Source organism: Rhinolophus sinicus, chromosome X (genome assembly GCF_036562045.2).
Source record: "Rhinolophus sinicus isolate RSC01 chromosome X, ASM3656204v1, whole genome shotgun sequence".
Taxonomy (NCBI): Eukaryota; Metazoa; Chordata; class Mammalia; order Chiroptera; family Rhinolophidae; genus Rhinolophus; species Rhinolophus sinicus.
In genome coordinates, this window is record NC_133768.1 from 96,528,741 (window position 1) to 96,551,518 (window position 22,778).

General features: G+C 39.2%; 1 protein-coding gene and 1 pseudogene across 7 annotated transcripts in view; both read left to right on the top strand.

Moving 5' to 3' along the window:
* Positions 1–22,778, top strand: part of PHF6 (PHD finger protein 6) — a 162,110-nt gene that overhangs the window by 67,144 nt on the left and 72,188 nt on the right. The window lies entirely within an intron of this gene.
* On the top strand, positions 15,246–15,936 carry LOC141569551 (non-histone chromosomal protein HMG-14 pseudogene; annotated as a pseudogene).

Sequence of the window (22,778 nt, forward strand, 5' to 3'; positions counted from 1 at the left end):
GTGCACAAGACAAAGCAAAACTTAGACGTTTATCATTTATATCCCTCACACTGTGTGAACCCCCCTCCCCCCATCCACTATCCCTCTGTACGTTCCCAAAACCTCTCACCTTCCCCTTATCCCCACCCCCCCACCCCTGGTTTTAAAGTCCATCTTGTCTGGTATAAGAATTGCTACTCCAGCTTCTTTGTTTCATTTCCATTTTTATGAAATATGTTTTTCCATCACTTTACTTACAGTCTGTGTGTGTCTTTCAATTTGAAGTGAGTCTCTGTATAAGGGTCTTGTTTTCTTATCCATTCAGCCAGCCACCCTATGTCTTTTGATTGGAGCATTTAATCCATTCATGTTGAAAGTAATTATTGATAGGTATGTAGTTATTGCCATTTTATTATTTTTTATCATTTTTTTTCCTTCTTCTTAAAAATTCCCTTCAACATTTCTTGTATTACTGGTTTGGTGGTGATGAACTCCTTTAGCTTTTTCTTGTCTTGGAAATTCTTTATCTGTCTTCCAATTCTAAACGATATTTTTGCTGGATAGAGTAATCTTGGCTGTTGGTCCTTACTTTTCATCACTTTGAATATTTCATGTGAATCCCTTCTGGCCTGCAAAGTTTCTGTTGAGAAATCAGCTGACAGTCTTATGGGAGCTCCCTTATAGGTAACTAGCTGCTTTTCTCTTGCTGCTTTTGAGGTTCTCTCTTTGTATTTCAGCTTTGGCATTTTAATTATGATGTGTCTTGGTGTGGGCCTCATTGGGTTCATCTTTTTGGGGACTTTCTGTGGTACCTGGTTTTATATGTCTATTTCCTTTGCCAGGTTAGGGAAGTTTTCTGTCATTATTTCTTCAAATAGGTTTTCAATTTCTTGCTCTTTCTCTTCTCCTTTTGTTCCCCTATAATGCAAATGTTGGTATTCTTCATGGTGTCCCAGAAGCCCCTACACTATCCTCATTTTTTTGGATTCTTCTTTCTTACTGCTGTTCTGATTGGGTGTTTTCTGATACCTTATCTTCCAAATTTCTGGTTTAAACCTCTGCTTCATCTAATCTACTATTGGTTTCCTGTAATGTATTCTTCATTTCTGACTAATTCTTTTTCATGTTTCTATCTCCATATTTATGCTTCATATCTCTTTGTTGAAGTTCTCACTGAGATCACTAAGCATCCTTATAACCAGTGTTTTAAACTCTGCCTCTGCTAGATTGCTTGTCTCCATTTTGTTTAGTTCTCTTTTTTTGGATCTTTGTTTTGTTCTTCCATTTAGGACATGTTTCTTTGTCTCCCCATTTTGAATGCCTCCCTGTGTTTGTTTGTGTATTAGGTAGAGCTGCTTTGTCTCCCTGTCTTAGTAGAGTGGCTTTATGTAGTAGGGGTCCTGTGGGGTCAAGTGGAGCAGTCTCGCTGGTCATTTGACCCAGGTGCTCTAGGTGTGTCTCTTTTATGGTTTTTGTGTACCCTCCTGTTGTAGTTGAGCCTTGTTTTCTGTTTGCATATCAATGGAGGTATTGACCCTCAAGCTGATTGGTTGTGAGGACTAGTGATGAGTACAGTGGAGGAGCTATTGTGCAGAGGCTGACCTACAGAGCAGGATTCACTTTAGCAGGGCTCTGGGGCCTGCCCAATCTGTCCTTTGGGTGTGTTGTCTATGGCAGCAATCCGGTGGTGCTCCAACTCAAGCCAAACCTGGTCGCTGGGTGTGCTGTCCTTGGGGCCCCCTGGGAGCGCCTTTGCCATAGGCCAAGTTCGGCTGCAGCCTGTGCCCTGTCTGGGGCAATGTGACACGAGCCACAAAGCGATCCACAGATATCTTCCACCCATGCTGGGTTTGGAGGGGCCGGGGAGGGACAGAGCTGATAACTGACACTGGCTGCTGCTAGTGCCAGACTTGGGGCTGCGTAGCAAGAGGTATGGGGCGTGCTGAGACAAGATGCTCCTTGTTTGGGGGTTGTAAACCTTTGAGAGATTTTAGAAAAGTCTGAAGCATGAACCAAGACAGGTCATTTGCATGGAAAAGCCACTCGAAGTGGCTTTGGTGGGTCCACAATTTGGATGGGGTCTCAGAGAACCACCAGGTGGAGCAAACGGTGTTGGATAAATTGATAGAGACTCAGATATGGTGCCTGCAGGCTGGGTGACAGGAGGTCTTAACAAAGGAACAATGGCCTCTGCCAGCAACTCTTTCTGGGAGAAAGCTGCCCGTCCAGCCCGACAATTTAGTTTCTTCTCGTATGTCCCTGGCACCTTTCAAGCTGCTGCCCCAGTGCTAGAGCTCAGAGCAAGTCAGTGCACGGGCCCTTTAAGAAGAATGCTTTGGTCTTTGGTAGACCTTTGTCTCACTCAGTCACAATCTCTGCTGGTTTTCACAGCCAGAAGTTGTGGGTACTTCTCTCCTTAGCACTTTAATCCAGGGCTGGGGAGCCTGGTGTGAGGCTGGGAACCCTTGCTCCTCAGGGGGTACCTCTGCAGCCAAGATATTTCTCCTGATTTTTAACTGCCACATGTGGGTATGGGACCAGCCCATTTAGTGTCTCTGCCCCTCCTATAGGTCTCAACACGTTCTCCTCTGTATATCCTTAGTTGTAGGACTTCTGTTCAGCCAGACTTCAGGTTGATTCTCAATAATGGTTGTTCTGTAGTTTAGTTGTAATTTTTATGTGGTCATGGAAGGAGGCAAGCACAGTGTTTTCCTACACCACCATTAGCTTTTCCACTTATTAGCTGTGTGGTCTCAATCTAATTATTTAACCTCTCTGAACCTTGGATACCTGGTCTATAAAATTATAATAATAGTTAGTCAGAGGGATACATATTTACAGACCTCACAGAGGATTCCATGAGGAAATGTATATAGAATGTGCAGCATACTGCAGATGCTCAATATCTAGTTGATATGGTTGTTTCATACAATTATTATTGAGTGACATGGTCACATATTCATGCTGTATTGCTTCCTCCACAAGTAAGAAAATAAATTTGACTTAGTGTCTGATTCACGTCCCTGGATCACACAATCACATAACTTTTCTGTTTTCGTGTTACATATTCATACACATTTGGGGAAGTCATAAATAAAATGTGAAAATATTTTAATTGACTTTTTTATAAAGATTTTATTGGGGAAGGGGAATAGGACTTTTATTGGGGAACAGTGTGTACTTCCAGGACTTTTTTCCAAGTCAAGTTGTTGTCCTTTCAGTCTTAGTTGTGGAGGGTGCAGCTCAGCTCCAGGTCCAGTTGCCATTGCTAGTTGCAGGGGGAGCAGCCCACCATCCCTTGCGGGAGTCGAGAAGTTGAACCGGCAACCTTGTGGCTGAGAGCCCACTGGCCCATGTGGGAATCGAACTGTCAGCCTTCAGAGTTAGGAGCACGGGGCTCCAACTGCCTGAGCCACTGGGCCGGCCCCGTAAAAATATTTTAAAATTGTAACATTTGCTATAACTCTTTCCATTGGAGAGGAATTCAACATAAGACATTTGTGTGTGTGTGTGTGTGTGTGTGTGTGTGTGTGTGTGTGTGTGTGTTTGTGTGTGTGTGTGTGTGTGTTGGACTTTTAATCAGAATGGTTTAGTTACCAATGGAGTGATAGTTTGTCACTGCCAAGCTGAACGTCTCCTTAAGGAGATTAAAGGATGACAGTTCTGGGGCAGTAAATGGCCCAGTGTCAGCCATCTTGTGTTTGAGTCCTGGAACTAACTGCCTTTTCTCATTGTAATACCTTGGGAAAATCACTTAAATATCACTTTCTTCATCTGTAAGAAATGGATAATATTGTCTATTCATAGGACTGTTATGAGGATCAAATGAGAAGGGATGTGAGCACACTGTTGTAAACAGTGAGGTGCTACACAAGTATATCAGATGGTATTACATATTTTGTGGCACAAACCTCAAAGAAAACAGGGGAAAATGATTCTAGTGTACTTTGACTTGGTTTCATAAGCTATGATTTTATTACCCACTGACTGCCAATAGTATTCTCAGTAGATATTTTAAAGTAGATTATAGGAACTATCAATTTGGTTCATGAACTGTAGAGTGCTCTTGCCACCTACTGTGGTATGTGTCCTTTGTTTAACCTCTCCCTGAGCAGCCGTTTGAAAATGAATTATCTATATAGATATATAGATAAACATACATTCCAGTTGGTCCCTTCTTTATCCAAATACTCAAAAATATTTTCCTTTAATAATCCTTGCAAGAATTAAGCATTGTATCAATCACAAGTTATTTTTAAGGAATCTACCTTCTCTTTGAGGGGAAACTTGATAGTATATTAAGTGTGATATGCATAACATTTCTTATTCAAATCCTTACCTTTACATTAGGTATATCTTTATTTTGCACCTGGGGAAAACTGAGGCTCTGAGAATTATTTATGTGACTTAACCAAGGCCACACAGTAGTAAATGTCAGAGCCAGAATTCATCACAATATTGTCTAGTTCTAATGTCCACCTTTATTTCTCCACACTCTTTTGCCTACTTCCACTCCTGTAGAAAATCTCTTTTCTGTAATTCCTCAGTCAGAGAAGAAAGAAGCACAATAAGAGCTATAGAGTTATTCCTTAAGTGTATCATCCATCATCCATCTAATTGCTTCATCGGCCCTAAGTGCCAGGTATATAATTTAGTCTTTCTCCTCCTTCTTTTCTGAATAGAAATTTCTGAAGAATTTTTGGGTTTTCAGCATTTATTGAAAATCTCACATCATTTGGAGCTCCTTCTTGTCACAATTCATAATTAGCTATGACACCTCTTGTGTGTTTTTCCTTGCATGTGTCCTTGCATTCCTGTTTTCATTCATTCATTCAATCAATAAACATTAACTGAGTACCATATGGGTTCAACACTGAGAAGATGGTGGTAAACATTATGGACACAGTTCTTGTCTTCATGGAGTTTATAGTCTAATGAGAAAGACAGTTGAGAAGGCATTTATATTGCAATGTGAAAAGGGCTATTATACAGATAAAGAACTGAGGTCTGTGAAATCTCAGAGGAGAGAAACCTAACCTTAACCCTATTAAGGATGCACAGTGGGGCAAGCAAAGGGAGAGAAGGCAGGGCCACGGAAATCTTCTAGAAATGACATACAAATTAAAATTTAAAGGATGAGTGGTAGGTCTGGAGAAAATGGCAAGGAAACGGATTCACTGCAGAGGGACCAGCATGTTCAAAGGCAAAAAAGGAAAAGAGTGTTGGATTATTTCAGGAAATATGAATAATGTGGTATGGCTGGACCAGCAGGACCAGTATGAAATCAGAGGACTATCTATTTTGGAGGTGAAAAATGTAATCTGTATCACAGTTATGAGGGACTTTGTAAACCATGTTAACGTGACTGGACTTTATCCTGAAGGCTAAAGGAAATGAGTACTTGATTGATTTTAAAAAGGGGAATAGCATGATGACATAAATATTTATTTTATAATCAATCTAGAAGCAGGGTGGAGGATAAATTGGGTTGGAGGATGAAGAATGGAAGTGTGAAGACCAGTGAAGAGGATACTACTTGAGGTGGGAGGTTAAGAACTTAAGAGAAAAACCTCTCAAAACCAAAGCAGAGTTTTGTAGAGTCTCCTGGTTCTCAAGAGGCAAAGATCAGCATTAAGGACGCTCCAGGGGGAGGGCCTGGATAAACGTCGCAGGCCCCAGAGGGCTATGTTCTAGCAACAAGGAAGAAACAAAGCAGCCTAAGCATTACCAAACTGCAAACCAACTTAATCAGCTCAGCCTCTGGTTGGTTAAAATGATTGGTCACCCATTCTATCTGCCTAGCAGAGAAAAGGAAGAACACATTCTAAAGGAAAAGAACATCAGCCAGAATCAGTGTCCCTACAGTTTTTTTATGTACAATGTCCAGCATTTAACTAAAAATTACTAGGTGTGCCATGAAAAAAAAAAAAGACTGTAGCAACAGACCCAAATAAGATGCATAAATTTGAGTTAACAGACAAGGACCTTAAAATAATATAGATTAACGTGTTGGATAAAATAGATAAGATGGAGAATTTCACCAGAGACTTGGAATCTATAATAAAGAGTGGGGCAATGATGTCACCAAGATGGTGAAGTAGGAGACCCCAGGCTCCATCCTTCCACAAAGATAAAAAATGGGACAGCTATCTACAATCAAAAACAGTTCTGGCAGAGCTCAGGAGTCCACTTAGAAACTTCAGCAACAGAGTGGAACAAAAAAACCCTAAGAATAATCACACAAAAAGGGAAGAGAAGTTTCATTGTGCCCTCATTATCCCGTCCTCCAGGCTGACACTGCTCAGTGCCAAGAGGGAACTCACTATCTAGAAAGAGTTTCCCTCACCAAGAAAGGGACAGCAGATTAAATGACCAGCTTCCCTAGCCTTTCGGGGCACTACATGAAGGACCCACTTTGGTTTCACCCCACCCAGAGACCAGCAAAGCTGAGATGTATACAGATGGCTGGAAACAAGAAAGCCAGGCAGGGGCTATCAGTATCAACCACACAGCAGGAACAATAGAGGTTCCCTGTGACCTGTTCTGCAGAGAACCCCAGTAGCTTTCGTCACTGAAAACTAATGGCCAATACAGCCACCAATGGCCCCCTGCAGATTTCATGGGTTTTGCCCACAGGATTTTGTGTTTGCAGATGCCAGCTACCTAAGTCCCTCTGTACTCCACTACCACCAGAGCCCCAGATCCCAGCAGGCACCCCGATCTCTGCTGCATGTGAATGCAGGAGACTCCAACCTAGACCCCTGAAGCTTATCTTTACCATGGTACTCAAGCTTAGCCCCTCTAGTTGTGCACCTGCACGCCACTTGCCTTACTTCCAACACTGCCCTTCATGGCCATGCAGCCACCTGTGGTGAGATCCTGCAACGCTGGTGCAGCCACTATGGAAAACAGTATGGAGGTTCCTCAAAAAATTAAATATAGAACTACCATATGATCCAGCAGTCCCACTTCTGGGTATCGGCAAGTAATGAAATAAGTACCTCTAAAAATATTTGCACTCCCATGTTCATTGCAGCATTATTCACTTAAGTGTCCATTGATGGATGACTGGATAAAGAAACTGTAATATACATACACAATATTTATTATTCAGGAATATTTATTATTCAGTCATAAAAAATGAAGGAAATCCTGCCATTTGCAACAACATGGATGGACCTTGCGGGCATTATGCTAAGTAAAATAAGTTAGACAGAGAAAGACAAATACTGTGGATTTCACTTGTATGTGGAATCTAAAAACATCAAAGTTATAGAAACAGAGCAGATTGATGGTTACCAGGTGATGGTTGGGGGGAGAAATGGGAGATGTGGTGAAAGCATGCGAACTTTCAGTTACAAGATGAATAAGTTCAAAGGATCTAATGTACCATATGGTAACTATAGTTAACAATACTGTATTGTGTACTTGGAAGTTGCTAGGACAGTATATCTTAAATGTTATTACCATAACTACCACAATAACAAATGATAATTATGTAAGATGATGAATGAGTTAACCTTATTATGATAAACATTTTGCATATGTTTATATGTATCAAATCATATATATGTATCAAATCATCACATTGTATACCTTAAACCTACATGATATTATATGGCAATTATATCTCAATAAAGTCAGGAAAAAAATCAAATGGAAATTCTTGAACTGAAAACTAGTATCTGAAATTAAAAGAATTTAACAATAAAATGGACTTGACAGAAGACAAGATCAGTGAATTAATAGACAGTTAAATACATAGCACCTAAACCTAGTAGTTGTACAGAGAGAAAGAATTTTAAAAATAGAGAAAAGAACAAGCAGACATGTGGGATATATTGAAAATGTCTAATATATGCGTATATGTAATTTAAGTCCCAGAAGGAGAGGAGAGAGAATAGATGGGGCAGAAATAATATTTGAAGAGAATATGAATGAGCATTTTCCAAAACCGAGTAAAGATGTTAACACACAGCTCCAAGAAATTCTATGAACAGACTAACTACACACACACACACACACACACACACACACACACACACACACACACAGGCATGTCATAATAAAATTACTGAAGATCAAAGACCAAAGTTTTAAAAACTACCAGAGGAAATAGACAAATTACCTTCAAAAAAGCAAAGTAAGTCTTAAAAAATACCTCCTCACCCCAAACCCAAACATTTTGAAATCTACTCTCCTAAAATCAAGGATACATTTGAGTATACCATTGGTTCTTTTTGTTACAATTTCAATTTACTATCAACCCAATCATTTTCTCTCAGTATTATTGACACTTCTGTATTATCAGCAGGTTCTCCAGAATGAGGTTCATATTCAGTGGAAGGCAGTATTGTATGGTGGAAATAGCAGGATTCTGACTCTAACAAGCTGTGTGACCTTGGGCAAGTTGATTAACCTCTTTAAACCTCAGTGATGTTTCTCATCAGTAAAATGTAGACAGTATCCATCTTGTGGGGTTAGTGTGGCAATTACATGAGAAACGCTTTTAGCACAGTACCCATTATGATATAAGAGTTCTATGAAACTCAGCCAGTATCTTCTTTTAACATGGAAGTTTCAGCAGAGGAAGTAAAGAGTTTACCAAATGTTTCACTTTTAGCAGAAGGGGAAGCAACTGCAACCATCTGATGATAAAGAGTGTGATGGTCATAACGATGAAGAATCACTACCATTTATTGGAGCGCTTACTATGTGCAAGTTTACCTTTATTTACCCCTAATAGAAAACCTATGAAACCAGTACTATGATTGTTCACAGTTTGCAGTTGGGAAAGCTAAGGTTTAAGGAGGTTAAGCAACATACTTGAAGTGGAAATGGCAGATCCCAGATCCAAAATAATATGTCCCTGACTTTGAAGTTGTGCTCAGGATGTTAGGTGACCCCCATCACTTGTCTATGTGAGGTCAGCCGTGGCTCTTGGCAAGCCTGTTCACACGATCCATGTGGAAGTTCTCCATTACACCTCACAGTGATACTGCTTCCATGCCTCCCTCTATTTGCCTGGCCCAATTTCCTCTGTGGTTTCTTCATTCCCTGCTCTTTGTACTTGCACACAACTGGATGCCTCTGAAATCTCGAAATATATTTCCCTATGAGTTTGGTTTTTGAATGTGGTCACCTTTCTACTGTGTTGAACTTCCCTTTCCCACTTTTCACCAGTCTCAATGACGTCTTGGTCCAATCCCACAAGTTTCCAGTCCCCTTCAATCAGTAACACAGTTTCATTTTGGTAATTAAGATTCAGTTATGCTGATTTCTCAGCTTCAGCTTTTGATTTCATTCAAAGCTCTCTTTTCTTAGGGCAGGAAAGAGTTCCCAACTTGGGTCTAGAGCAGAGTAGGTGGACTCCCTCTCTCTTGCTCTCTCCTCCCTCTTCTCTGCAGTGAGATCTTTATTGTTGGGAAAGGAAGGAAGAAGAGGAATGCAGACTGTCATTTTGTCTGTCTTTGGTGAGGTTCCTCTCTCCTATTTAAGGGTCATCATTACATCACAGTGAATCATAATGATCCCCCAAATGGGGTATATCTACCCAGGGGAGGTACAAGATACTCCATTGAGTACTGTAAGAAAATACAAAAACTTCTATCTATAGTGTTTTTAACCTAAAGAAAAATTTAAAAGTCAACTTCACTAATGTTTAATATGCAAATTGACATCTGTACCTTCCAGATGATAACACACAAGGCCTGAAGGATTCTTCGGTGAGAGGGGGCTTCTCACAATGCAAATGGCTTGCCAGTAGTGCTCTCCCATATTCCCTGAATTTTCAGTTTTGCAATTTACCTGTGGAGTGTTAAATGTATTATGTATTTATGTATAATGTTATCTAATTTTAGCTAAAGAAATTTGAATATAATGGACAAATGGTTTCAGAAGATCTTTGCAAAGAATTCATGGGTTGAAGTGAATGCTAATAATACAAACACAAAGAAAATGGCTCAGCAGATGTTTCTCATTCTTCCAGTATAAGCACTTCTTTATCTCTATTTCAAGGTGAAGAGCGAGAAATTCTAATCAGATATGACAAAAAGCCAAGCAAAAGTTTTTCTAATTATCTAGAAGACTATTAGAAATATGGATTTACATTCACATCTTACATCAAGTTTGCTTTATTACTTAGTCCCATTTTATATTTTTATTGAGTGGATTTACCATTTTGACCATTTTGTAGTGGCATTTTTGTATTTATTATTTTTTTATTTTTAAATTTTTATTCAGTTACAGTTAACATGCAATATTATTTTATTAATTTCAGGAGTACAACATAGTGGTTAGACATGTATATAATTTATGCAGTGATTCCCCTGATTAGTCTAGTATCCACCTGGTACTACACATAGTTGTTGCAACAACCTCAGTGCCTGTCAACAGATGAATGGATAAAGAAGAGGTGGTGCATATATACAATGGAATATTACTTGGCCATAAAAAAGAATGAAATCTTACCATTTGTGACAACATGGATGTACCTAGCGGGTATTATGCTAAATGAAATAAGTCAGACTGAGAAATACAAATACCATATGATCTCACTTATATGCAGAATCTAAAGAACAAGAACAAATGAACAAAACAGAAATAGATTCATAGATAGAGAAAACAAACTGATGGTTGTCGGAGGGAAGGGGTTGGGGAGCTGGGTTAAAAAGGTGAAGGAATTAAGAAATACAAATTGGTAGTTACAAAATAGTCACACAGTCCCATTTTAAATAGTTGAAACATTTTAAATTAAATCATAAGCATCTCTCCTGATCCAATTCTGTCGCTTGCTTCCTTTATTCTTTGATAAATATAAATAGATGGAGGAAAGGAAGGATTACAAGATAATTCCAAACTTTCAATCCTGGGAGACTGGATGAGTTGTGATGTGGAAACTTGAGACTAAAATTGTGGATAATGTTGCTTTCGAACAGTGAAGTCTGAGATCAGACGTAGACATCTAAGAAAAAAAACTCAATAATACAAACATATACACAAAACAGTGCATTTAGAGATGTATACTTAAAGAGTTTCATTTTGAAGAACTTGAAAAAATGGATTTGTAAGTTCAAATTTCTATAAATGGAAATATATTGCCACAGTATGACAAAGCAATGTACTATATTACATTTTAAAAATATATATATACGGGTATTAAATGTTGAGTGCATTTATAAATAAAATAACACGCTTTGAAGGAAAAGTGTCAGTTCCAAAGTAGTGGTGCCTGAAAAAGTGTAAACACCATGCTGTTTTAATTATACATTTTGCAAATAAAGCATTACATTAAAAAAGACTGACTTCTCAACAGAAACAGTAGAAGCCAGAACACAATGGCATTATTGGAAAGTGAAATAAAATTACTGGAAAATTAGAAGTCAATAATCAGTGAAAACATCCTTTAAAAATAAAGGTGCTGGGTCATCAAAATGGCGGCGTGAGGTGAGCCTCTGTAAAGCTCCCCTGGAATTTACAATTAATCAAACAACAATAACTCCACAAAGGATATCCTGCACAAAGGACAGGCAGGAAGAGGAGGCCCACTGCTGGGTTCGCCTAGTGGTTCGGTGCTCCAAGCTCGCTGCATCCCGGAGCTGCCACCGTTGTGGGGGAGGGAGGAGCTCAAACTGCTGGGGCTCTGCTGGTGGCCCGCAGGGCTAGGGGGGCAGCATGTGGCATGGCTGAGCCCAGCGCTCACGGCGGAGACCTCGGGCAGAGGACTGGGGGAAGAGGGCTGAAAACGGTGGTTTGGGCCCTCACTGCCGAGCAGAGAGCGGGGGCCTTGGGCACTGAGACTGGCCGCCCCTCCCTACCCTCCCAGGGCTCGCCCCACCCCACCCCCCGCCTGCCCAGTGCTGGAGGCGGAGCAGTGTTGGTGTCGGATCAAGGGAGCAGAGTGTTTGCTGTTCTCAGAACTGTGGACCACGGAAGCAGATTATCGGCCCAGCTGGTTGCGGCAGGGAAGAGGGAGCTGTGGAGGCAGGACTGGCTGTGGTGGTAGTCACCAAGATTGCTCTGGGCCAACTCTCACAACTCACCCCACCCCTGGCCCCACCTATCTGGGCGGATACCTGCAGGAGCAAACAGAACTGCTGAAACATACAGGCTCTGAATCTGGAGCTGGAAGAGCTTTGGAACATCAAAAGCTCTCCGCATACCCACCTGGACACTACGCCCTGTGTCCTAGACGAACTATTAACAGAGGAGAAGCCCGTCTCCCAGGGAATCCCCCCATTGTGTGAGAAGATGGAATAGTGCAGAGAAAACATAGCACTACCGTGTGAGAGAGAAAAAAAAGGCTGCAGTTGGAGAGAAAATAAAACATTCTACCAACAAGTACTGGAAAACAAAAGAAAGACCGCTTCCTATCAACCTGTTGCAGAAGCCACTCCTGTAGATGTCTAGGAAGAGAAATAATAAATCAGTAATTGCCATGAATAACCAAGGCAACAAGACAGCTCAGAAAGAAAGTGAAAAGTCTCCATAAAAGGAACTTAAAGAAATGGAAATATGTGACTTAAATGACAGAGAATTCAAGATTGCAGTTCTGAAAAAACTCAATGAGATGCAAGAAAACACAGAAAAGCAGTTGAATGAAATCAGCAACACAATCAAAGAACAACATGAGCATTTTATGAAAGAGATCGAAATTTTAAAAAAGAACCAAATAGAATTTCAGGAGATTAAGAACTCAATAGAAGAAATTAAGAATGAAATAACCAGCTTAGGTACTAGAGTTGACCAGATGGAGGAAAGAATCAGTGACATCGAAGATAGAAACCTGGAAATGACGCAAATTGAAGAAGAAAGAGACTTGAGACTTAGAAGAAATGAAAGAACTCTACAAGAACTTTCTGAATCCATCAGAAAGAGCAATATAAGAATAATGGGCATACCAGAAGGAGAAGAAAGAGAGAAGGGAACAGAGAATATATTCAAACAAATTGTCGATGAGAACTTCCCAAACTTGTGGACAGAACTGGATCCTCGAATCCAAGAAGAAATTGAACACCTAATTACCTCAATCCCAACAGGCCATCTCCAAAGCACATTGTATTGAAGCTGTCTAAAATCAACGACAAAGAAAGAATCCTCAAGGCAGCCAGGGAAAAGAAGACGGTAACCTACAAAGGAAAGCCCAGTAGATTATCATCAGATTTTTAAGCAGAAACTCTACAAGCCAGAAGGGAGTGGAACCAAATATTCAAACTATTGAAAGAGAGAAATTATGAGCCAAGAATAATATATCCAGCAAAGATATCCTTTAGATATGAAGGAGGAATAAAGACCTTTCCAGACATACAGAAGCTAAGGGAATTTTCTAATACACGACCTGCACTACAAGAAATACTAAAGGAGGCTATTCGACCACCATCAACAGGGACAATTTGTGGCAACCGAAACATAAAAAGGGGAGAGTAAAGGCCTGAACGGAATATGGGAATGGAGAAAGTAAGCGTGCTGAAGAAAATGGAATACTCTAAATATCAAACTTTCTTTTACATAAACTTAAGGGTAACCACTCAAAAAAACCCAGAACTGAAATATATACTGTAATAAAAAAGAAACAGAGGGAAACATCATAGAATACCACCACACAGAAATAATAGACAACAACAAAAAGGCAAAGAAACAATGGAGCTACAGCCTTACCAGAAAACTAAAGATAGAATGACAGGAAATCCTCACGTATCAATAATCACCCTAAATGTAAATGGACTGAACTCACCAATAAAAAGGCACAGAGTAGCAGATTGGATCAATAAACTAAACCCAACCATGTGCTGTCTCCAAGAGACACATCTCAGCTACAAGGACAAGCATAGACTCAAAGTGAAAGTGTGGAAATTGACACTCCATGCAAATGGTAGCCAGAGAAAATTAGGTGTGGCCATAATGATATCAGATGAAACAGACTTCAACGTGAAAAAGATAACAAGAGACAAAGATGGACATTTCATAATGGTGAAGAGGACTGTACAAGAAGAAGACATAACAGTCATCAATATTTATGCCCCCAATCAGGGAGCACCGAAATACACCAAGCAACTACTAACAGAACTAAAGGGAGAAATTGACCAAAACACAATTATACTAGGGCACTTAAATGCATCATTGACAACCATGGATAGATCGTCCAAACAGAATATAAATAACGAAATAACAGCCCTGAATGACACATTAGATGAAATGGACATAATTGACATATATAGAGCACTTCATCCTAAAATATCAGACTATACATTCTTTTCTAGTGTACATGGAACATTCTCATGGATAGACCCATATTGGGACATAAAATTAGCCTCAGCAAATTTAAGAAGATTGAAATCATACCAAGCATATTCTCTGAACACAAGGCTTTGAATTGGATATCAACTGCAAAAAGAAAGCAGCAAGAAACACAAATACATGGAGATTAAACAACATACTTTTAAAGAAGGACTGGGTCAAAGAAGAAATTAGAGGAGAGATCAAAAGATACATAGAAACAAATGACAATGAAAATACATCCTACCAAAATTTTTGGGATGCAGCGAAAGCAGTTTTAAGAGGGAAATTTATCTCATTACAGGCCTATCTCAAGAAACAAGAAAACTCCCAAATAAATAACCTCATGTTACACCTTAAAGAACTAGAAAAAGAAGAACAAGTGAAACCCGAGGTCAGCAGAAGAAAGGAAATAACAAAAATTAGAGCAGAACTAAATGAAATAGAGAACAAAAAGACAATAGAAAAAATTAATGTGACAAAGAGCTGGTGCTTTGAGAAGATTAACAAAATTGACAAACCCTTGGCTAGACTTACTAAGATAAAAAGAGAGAAGACACTGATTAACAAAATCAGAAACGTAAAAGTGGAAGTTATCACGGACACCATAGAAATACAAAGGATCATCCAAGAATACTATGAAGGACTATATGCCACCAAATTCAATAACCTAGAAGAAATGGACAAGTTCTTAGAAACATATAGCCTTCCTAGGCTGAACCAGGAAGAACTGGAAAATCTAAACAGACCGATCACCAGTAACGAAATTGAGTCAGTCATCCAAAACCTTCCCAAAAGCAAAAGTCCGGGACCAGATGGCTTCACTAGTGAATTCTACCAAACCTTCAAAGAGGATCTAATACCAATCCTGCTCAAACTCTTCCAAAAAAATGAAGAAGAGACAGTACTCCCCAACTCATTTTATGAGGCCAACATTACCCTGATACCAAAACCTGGTAAGGACAACACAAAAAAGAAATCTACAGGTCCCAGCAGCTCGGGCGCGGGAGGAGCGGCAGCTGCCAAGCAGCCCAGCTTCGTGAAGGCTCTCGGCGCGCTGCGGTCCGCAGGCTTCCGGCACGCGCCCGCCCCGCTGCCACGATGCCCAAGAGGAAGGTCAGCTCCGCTGCGGGGGCAGCGGAGGAGGAGCCCACAGGAGATAGGCGAGGTTGTCGGCTAAACCTGCTCCTGCAAAAGTGGAAACGAAGCCCAACAAGGCGGCAGGAAAGGATAAACCTGCAGACAAAAAAGTACAAACAAAAGGGGAAAGGGGAGCAAAGGGAAAGCAGGCCGAAGTGGCTAACCAAGAAACTAAAGAAGATTTACCTGCAGAAAACGGAGAAACTAAAAATGAGGAGAGTCCAGCCTCTGATGAAGCAGGAGAGAAAGAAGCCAAGTCTGATTAGTATCATACCATGTCTTATCAGTGGTCCCTGTCTCCCTTCTTGTACAATCCAGAGGAATATTTTTATCAACTATTTTGTAAATGCAAGTTTTTTAGTAGCTCTAGAAACATTTTTAAGGAGGGAATTCCACCTCATCCCATTTTTTAAGTGTAAATGCTTTTTTTTAAGAGGTGAAATCATTTGCTGGTTGTTTATTTTTTGGTACAACCAGAAAATAGTGGGATATTGAATATGGGAAGCTTTGATTGTCTTGGGTGTCAGCTTAACATTCCATAGATGGGGAGCTTTTATATCCTATAATACAAAGCATATTAAATGGCCATTTAGAGTCAGTCATGCATTTAACAGGTCTTGAACATTTTGAATTACTTCTATTCCTGTTTTTGGTAGAATTATTTCCTAAACAAAACCACTCCTTGATCTTTACTCTCCCTGTCATGATTTTGAGCACTCTGTACCATCTTTGGTCGTGGCAGTCCAGTTTTCCCTAATCATTTTGTTAATGTGCTGTGAAAGATTGAAAATTTGAGTATGTCATGTATATGATATTAAATTGTGAATTAGCAGGACTTTGATATAACAGCGTATCAACATTTGAAGGTATTGGTACTTGATATTCTACTAAGGAAAATTAGCCTCCAAATTGTAAGCTGGAAAGTCAATGGAATAACTTTAGAAAAAGAATCACAACTATATGACATTTGAGGTTTTTGGTACGTACATTAAGAATTGTGTACAAATTGAAATGTCTGTGTACTTATCCTCAAAATCACCAATAAAATCTTGGTTATGAAAGGAAAAAAAAAAAAAAAAAAAAAAAAAAAAGAAATCTACAGACCAATATCTCTGATGAATACAGATGCAAAAATCCTAAACAAAATTCTAGCAAATCGAATGCAACAATGCATTAAAAAGATTATTCATCACGACCAAGTGGGGTTCATCCCCGGGGCACAAGCATCGTTCAACATCCGCAAATCCATCAATGTGATACATCACATAAAAAAAATAAAGGACAAAAATCATATGATTATATCAATTGATGCAGAAAAAGCATTTGACAAGATACAACATCCATTTATGATTAAAACACTTAATAAATTAGGTATAGAAGGAAAATACCTTAACATAATAAACATCATATATGACAAGCCCTCAGCTAATCTCATAATTAATGGTAAAAAACTGAAGCCCTTTGCTCTACGTTCAGGAACACGACAGGGCTGTCCCCTATCACCTCTGCTTTTCAACATAGTGTTGCAAGTCCGTGCCAGAGCAATCAGGCAAGAAAAAGAAATAAAAGGCATCCAAATTGGGAATGAAGAAGTTAAATTATCACTTTTTGCAGATGACATGATGCTATATATAGAAAACCCTAAAGACTCCACCAAAAAGCTATTAGAAACAATCAACGAATACAGTAAAGTTGCTGGCTAAACAATTAACATACAAAAGTCCATTGCATTCCTATATACTAACAATGAAATCTCAGAAAAAGAAATACAAAAAACAATTCCTTTTGCAATTGCAGCAAAAAGAATAAAATACCTAGGAATAAACTTAACCAAGGATGTGAAGGACCTATATGCTGAAAACTATAAGACATTTTTGAAAGAAGTTCAAGAAGACAAAAAGAAATGGAAAGACATTCCGTGCTCATGGTTTACAAGAATCAACATAGTTAAAATGGCCACATTACCCAAAGCAATATACAGATTTAATGCAATCGCCATCAAAATCCCAATGGCATTTTTTAAAGAAATAGAACAAAAAGTCATCAGATTTGTTTGGAACCACAAAAGACCCCGAGCAGCCAAAGCAACCTTAAGAAAAAGAACAATACTGGAGGTATCACACTCCCTGACTTTAGCTTGTACTACAGGGCTACAATAATCAAAACTGCATGGTATTGGCAGAAAAACAGACACATAGACCAAAGGAATAGAATTGAGAACCCAGAAATAAAACCACATAAATATGGACAGATAATTTTTGACAAAGAAGCTAAAAACATACAATGGAGAAAAGACAGCCTCTTCAATAAATGGGGCAGGGAGAATTGGATAGACACGTGCAAAAGAATGAAGCTGGACTGCTATCTGCCACTAAGTACCAAAATTAATTCAAAATGGATCAAAGACTTAAGCATAAGACCTGACACAATAAACTGCATAGAAGAAAACCTAGGTACTAAACTTATGGACCTTGGGTTCAAAGAGCATTTTATGAATTTGACTCCAAAGGCAATGGAAGTGAAAGCTAAAATAAACGAATGGCACTATATGAAACTTAAAAGCTTCTGCACAGCAAAAGAAACCATTGACAAAATAAAGAGGCCACCAACTGAGTGGGAGTAGATCTGTTTAAACAGTGCCTCCGCTAAGGGGCTAATATCCAAAATATACAAGGAACTCATGCAACTCAACAACAAAAAAACTAACAACCCAATAGAAAAATGGGCAGAGGACCTGAAGAGACATTTCTCCAAAGAGGACATACAAATGGCAAATAGACATATGAAAAAATGCTCAACATCACTAATCATCAGAGAAATGCAAATCAAAACCACAATGAGATATCACCTCACCCCAGTCAGAATGGCTATCATCAACAAGACAAATAGTAATAAGCATGGAGAGGCTGTGGAAAAAAAGGAACCCTCATACACTGTTGGTGGGAATGCAGACTGGTGCAGCCGCTATAGAAGGCAGTGTGGAGGTTCCTCAAAAAATTACAAATAGAATGACCGCATGACCCAGCAATACCTCTCCTGGGTATCTACCAAAAAAATCTGAAAACATTCATACATAAAGACACGTGTGCTCCAATGTTGATTGCAGCTTTGTTTATGGTGGCCAAGACATGGAAACAACCAAAATGTCCTTCGATAGATGAATGGATAAAGAAGTTGTATATATACACAACGGAATACTATTCGGCGGTAAGAAAAGATGATATAGGAACATTGTGACAACATGGTTGGATCTTGAGAGTATGATGCTAAGCGAAATAAGTCAGATAGAAAAAGCAGAGAACCGTATGATTTCACTGATATGTGGTATATAAACCAAAAACAACAAGAGAACAAGACAAACAAATGAGAAACAAAAACTCATAGACACAGACAATAGATTAGTGGTTACCAGAGGGTAAGGGGGTGGGGGGTGGGAGACGAGGGTAAGGGGATCCAATATATGGTGATGGAAGGAGAACTGACTCTGGGTGATGAACACACAATGGGATTTATAGATGATGTAATACAGAATTGTACACCTGAAATCTGTGTAATTTTACTAACAATTGTCACCCCTGTAAATTAAAAATAAAAAATAAATATATAAATGTGCTATAGAGATCTGTCAGACAAACATTTGAGTGAATTTATAGTCAGCAAGCCTGCACTAAAGAGAATTCTTCAGACAGGCAAAAGAGAAATAATCCCAGATATATACTAAAAAATGCAGAAAAGAATGAAGAGCAATGAACACGTAAATACATGGGTAAAAACAGATCAATTTGCTTGTACAAAACAATAATAGTAATGCTTAGTAGGGTTTAACATATACATGCAAAATTAAAATGCATGAGAACATCGTAGAGTTGTATGGGATTGATACCGATCCCTAACTTCAGGGTTGGGCATTTGATATAGACCTGGCCAATAAAATACCATGATGATTGGTTAAGTGAGGAGTATGTGACTAAAGATGGACCCATAAGAGTCAGCAAGCACCAGCCCTGGAACTTTAGCTGAAATTATTGATACATGTATTCTTTTTTTCATTGAGGTTGTTAAGCAGCAGATTGTAAGCCTTAAGATTCCAAGGCTTAAAATGACAGTGGGATGGCCTATCTGTAATGAATCCAGAAGACAAGGAAGCAGAGATGATAGATGGAGAGAGGTTGATTTTGGATTTAAGCTCCTGGTTTCAGCCATACCTAAAGCTAGACCTATCTCTGGAATTTGAAATTATGTTTATTAATTAACGTCATTCCCTCTCCCCCTTTTTAAAGCATACATACAATAATGCAAAATGAGAGAGTAAATGGAGTTATAAACCTTTAGAATTATAACATTATTTGGAAAGTGGAAAGTAAATCATTTGTATTAGGCTACAATAAATCAAGGATGCATATGTAGTCTCTTGGGTAACCACGAAAAGAATAACAAAGGAATGTACAACCAAACAAGCTAGTAGAAGAGAAAATCTGAATAATAACAAAAGCAAAAAAGATTAAAAGAAAGCAAAAAAGAGGGCCCGCCCGGTGTCTCAGGCGGTTAGAGCTCCATGCTCCTAACTCCCAAGGCTGCCGCTTCGATTCCCACATGGCCCAGTGGGCTCTCAACCACAAGGTTGCCAGTTCAATTCCTCCAGTCCCGCAAGGGATGGTGGGCAGCGCCCCCTGCAACTAAGATTGAACAGGGTACCTTGAGCTGAGCTGCTGCTGAGCTCCCAGATGGCTCAGTTGGTTGGAGCATGTCCTCTCAACCACAAGGTTGCCGGTTCGACTCCCGCAAGGGATGGCTGCGCCCCCTGCAACTAGCAACGGCAACTGGACCTGGAGCTGAGCTGCGCCCTCCACAACTAAGATTGAAAGGACAACAACTTGACTTGGAAAAAAGTCCTGGAAGTACACACTGTTCCCCAATAAAGTCCTGTTCCCCTTCCCCAATAAAATCTTAAAAAAAAAAAAAAAAAAGAAAGCAAAAAAGGAAAAAGAAGGGAATATAAAACATGTGAATCAAATTTTTTAAAACATGGTCATTAAAACCCCAAATGTACGTCTAATTTCATTAAAAGTCAATGGACTGGTGATGAAAATATTAAAATTTATTGTGGTAATAGTTAGACAACTCTGAACATACTAAAAGCCATTGAATTGTACACTTTAAATGGGTGAATTGTGTAGTATATGAATTATATCTCAATAAAGCTGTCTTTAAAAAGTGAATGGACTAAATATTCCAATCAAAAGATAAAAACTGGGGTGCCCGGTTAGCTCAGTTGGTTAAAGTGTGGTGTTAACAACACCAAGGTTTCCAGTTCGATCCCTGCATGGGCCACTGTGAGCTGTGCCCTCCTTAACAAAACAAAACAAAAAAAGAGATAGAGAGAGGTCAAAACTGTCAGACTGATAAGAATAAAACGCAATTACATATAGCTTACAAAGGATACACCTTATGACTAGAGATAATGTTTTCTAATAAGAGAATCAATCGACTAGGAAATTATAACAAATTGTAACATTATATGCACCCATAACAGATATAAAGCAAAAATTGATGAAACTAAAAGGGGAAATAGACAAATCCACAACCACAGTAAGAAGTTTGAACACACCTCTTTCAATAGCTTCTGTAGAACAAGGAAACAAAATGTTATAAAAATGTAGATCTAAATAACCAAATTGACAAACAACTTTCTCTGTATACATATAAATATGTGATGTACAATACAATAAAATAGAAATACTATATATACTGTATATATAAAACATTCTACCCAACAATAACAGAATATGTATCCTTTTAAAATGCAAATGTAGCATTTATCAAAATTGACCATATATTGCCATAAAGAAAGCCTAAGCAAATTTCAAAGGATTCAGATCATTCAGAGTATGTTCTATCAGTACAGTAAAAGTAAGCTAGAAAGTCTGTAACACAAAGATGACTAAAATTCTCAACTGCTTGGAAAATAAGCAACATATTTTGAAATAACTAATGTGTCAAAAAGTAAATCACAATAAAAATTGACAATATTTTAACTAAATGATCATGAACGTGCAACATTTCATGCAATCAATGCTTTAAAATATATTTATAGCCTTAAGTGCATACATTAAAGAGGATAAAAGCCACGCTATGCGGAGGCAGGTCAGGTCACGTGGGTTCTGTTTGGGGGGGTCAGGGTGCGCGCAGATCACGGTCAGGTTTTTTTCATCTTCGGGTGGTGAGTGTGAGCGTTCCTGGCCATGTGTGCGTGTTACAGAACTCTGGGTAGATCCCAGGAGAAACAGTGGCCCTGGCTACTCCCCACGACGGTTTCCTCACCCAGCAGCTCGCCCCTGTCCTGCCCTTCAGGTTTGGGGGAGTCAGTCAGGACAGGTCTGTTCAACCCCACTCGCTGGTTCCTGCATCCCCAGCCCTGATGGTCTCCCTGATACCTTTCCTAAGGACCCTTTGCTTCGTGGAGAAGCCCCTCTGAATGTCTGGGCCTCCCTTCCTGGCTGGGTTCAAATCCTGACGCTGCCGTTTACTGGCCATGTAACCTTGGGCACCTCTTGTCTGTTTTCTCCTTTTAAAATAGGAGACGATGCCCTATTATGTTATGATCCCCTATCTAACAATGTTGGTGTATTAAAAGAGTAATTTGTTAATGTCGTTAAGTGTAAAAATTCCAGTGTAAATAAGATACAGATGTATAAAAACAATGAAATAAAACCCTATTTTGTTAACTTTGAAATGAAAATATTAATATGAACTTGGGGCCTAGAAACAATGACTATCTTTGGCACCCAGAGTTTGATCTCTAAATACCACTCTCCACTAGAAGGCATGAGGGCTCCTTGGAGAAATGGCTGAGGCCAGGTCAAGAGCTCTGAATGAATAGAAGTGCTTGGAACATCTTGTGATAGAAAGTAGGGAAGTATCCAAGAAAAACAAGGTCCTTTCAAAAAGACGTGGGAGCCAGCTTGAAGGTATACCCACTGGCCAAAGTTAGTACAATTTGAGCATCAAAAATAATGACTGCGATTGAAAATGTCAAACATATAAAAGCCATTCTCCCCAAAAAGCAAGCCAAATCTGAAAAACAACAATTTCTAAAAACCTCATTTGCCATGCTACTGGTGGTGACTATTACAACAACTCTTTACTCTGAAAAGTGGTAATTTAAGAAAATAAACATTTATCCTGCTTTTCTAGTTGCAGCTGCATTTCAGGGTAACCCAATAGCCCCAGCTGATGAGGAAACAGTTCTCTTTACAAAAGTATGCCAGCTAAATAATGTAAAATGAATGACAGAAAATCACCATTTTGCAGACCCTAATGAAATAACTGATTCATGCCAGGAACATTAATGAAACCATTTAATGAAAGGGCAAGAAGAAACAGGA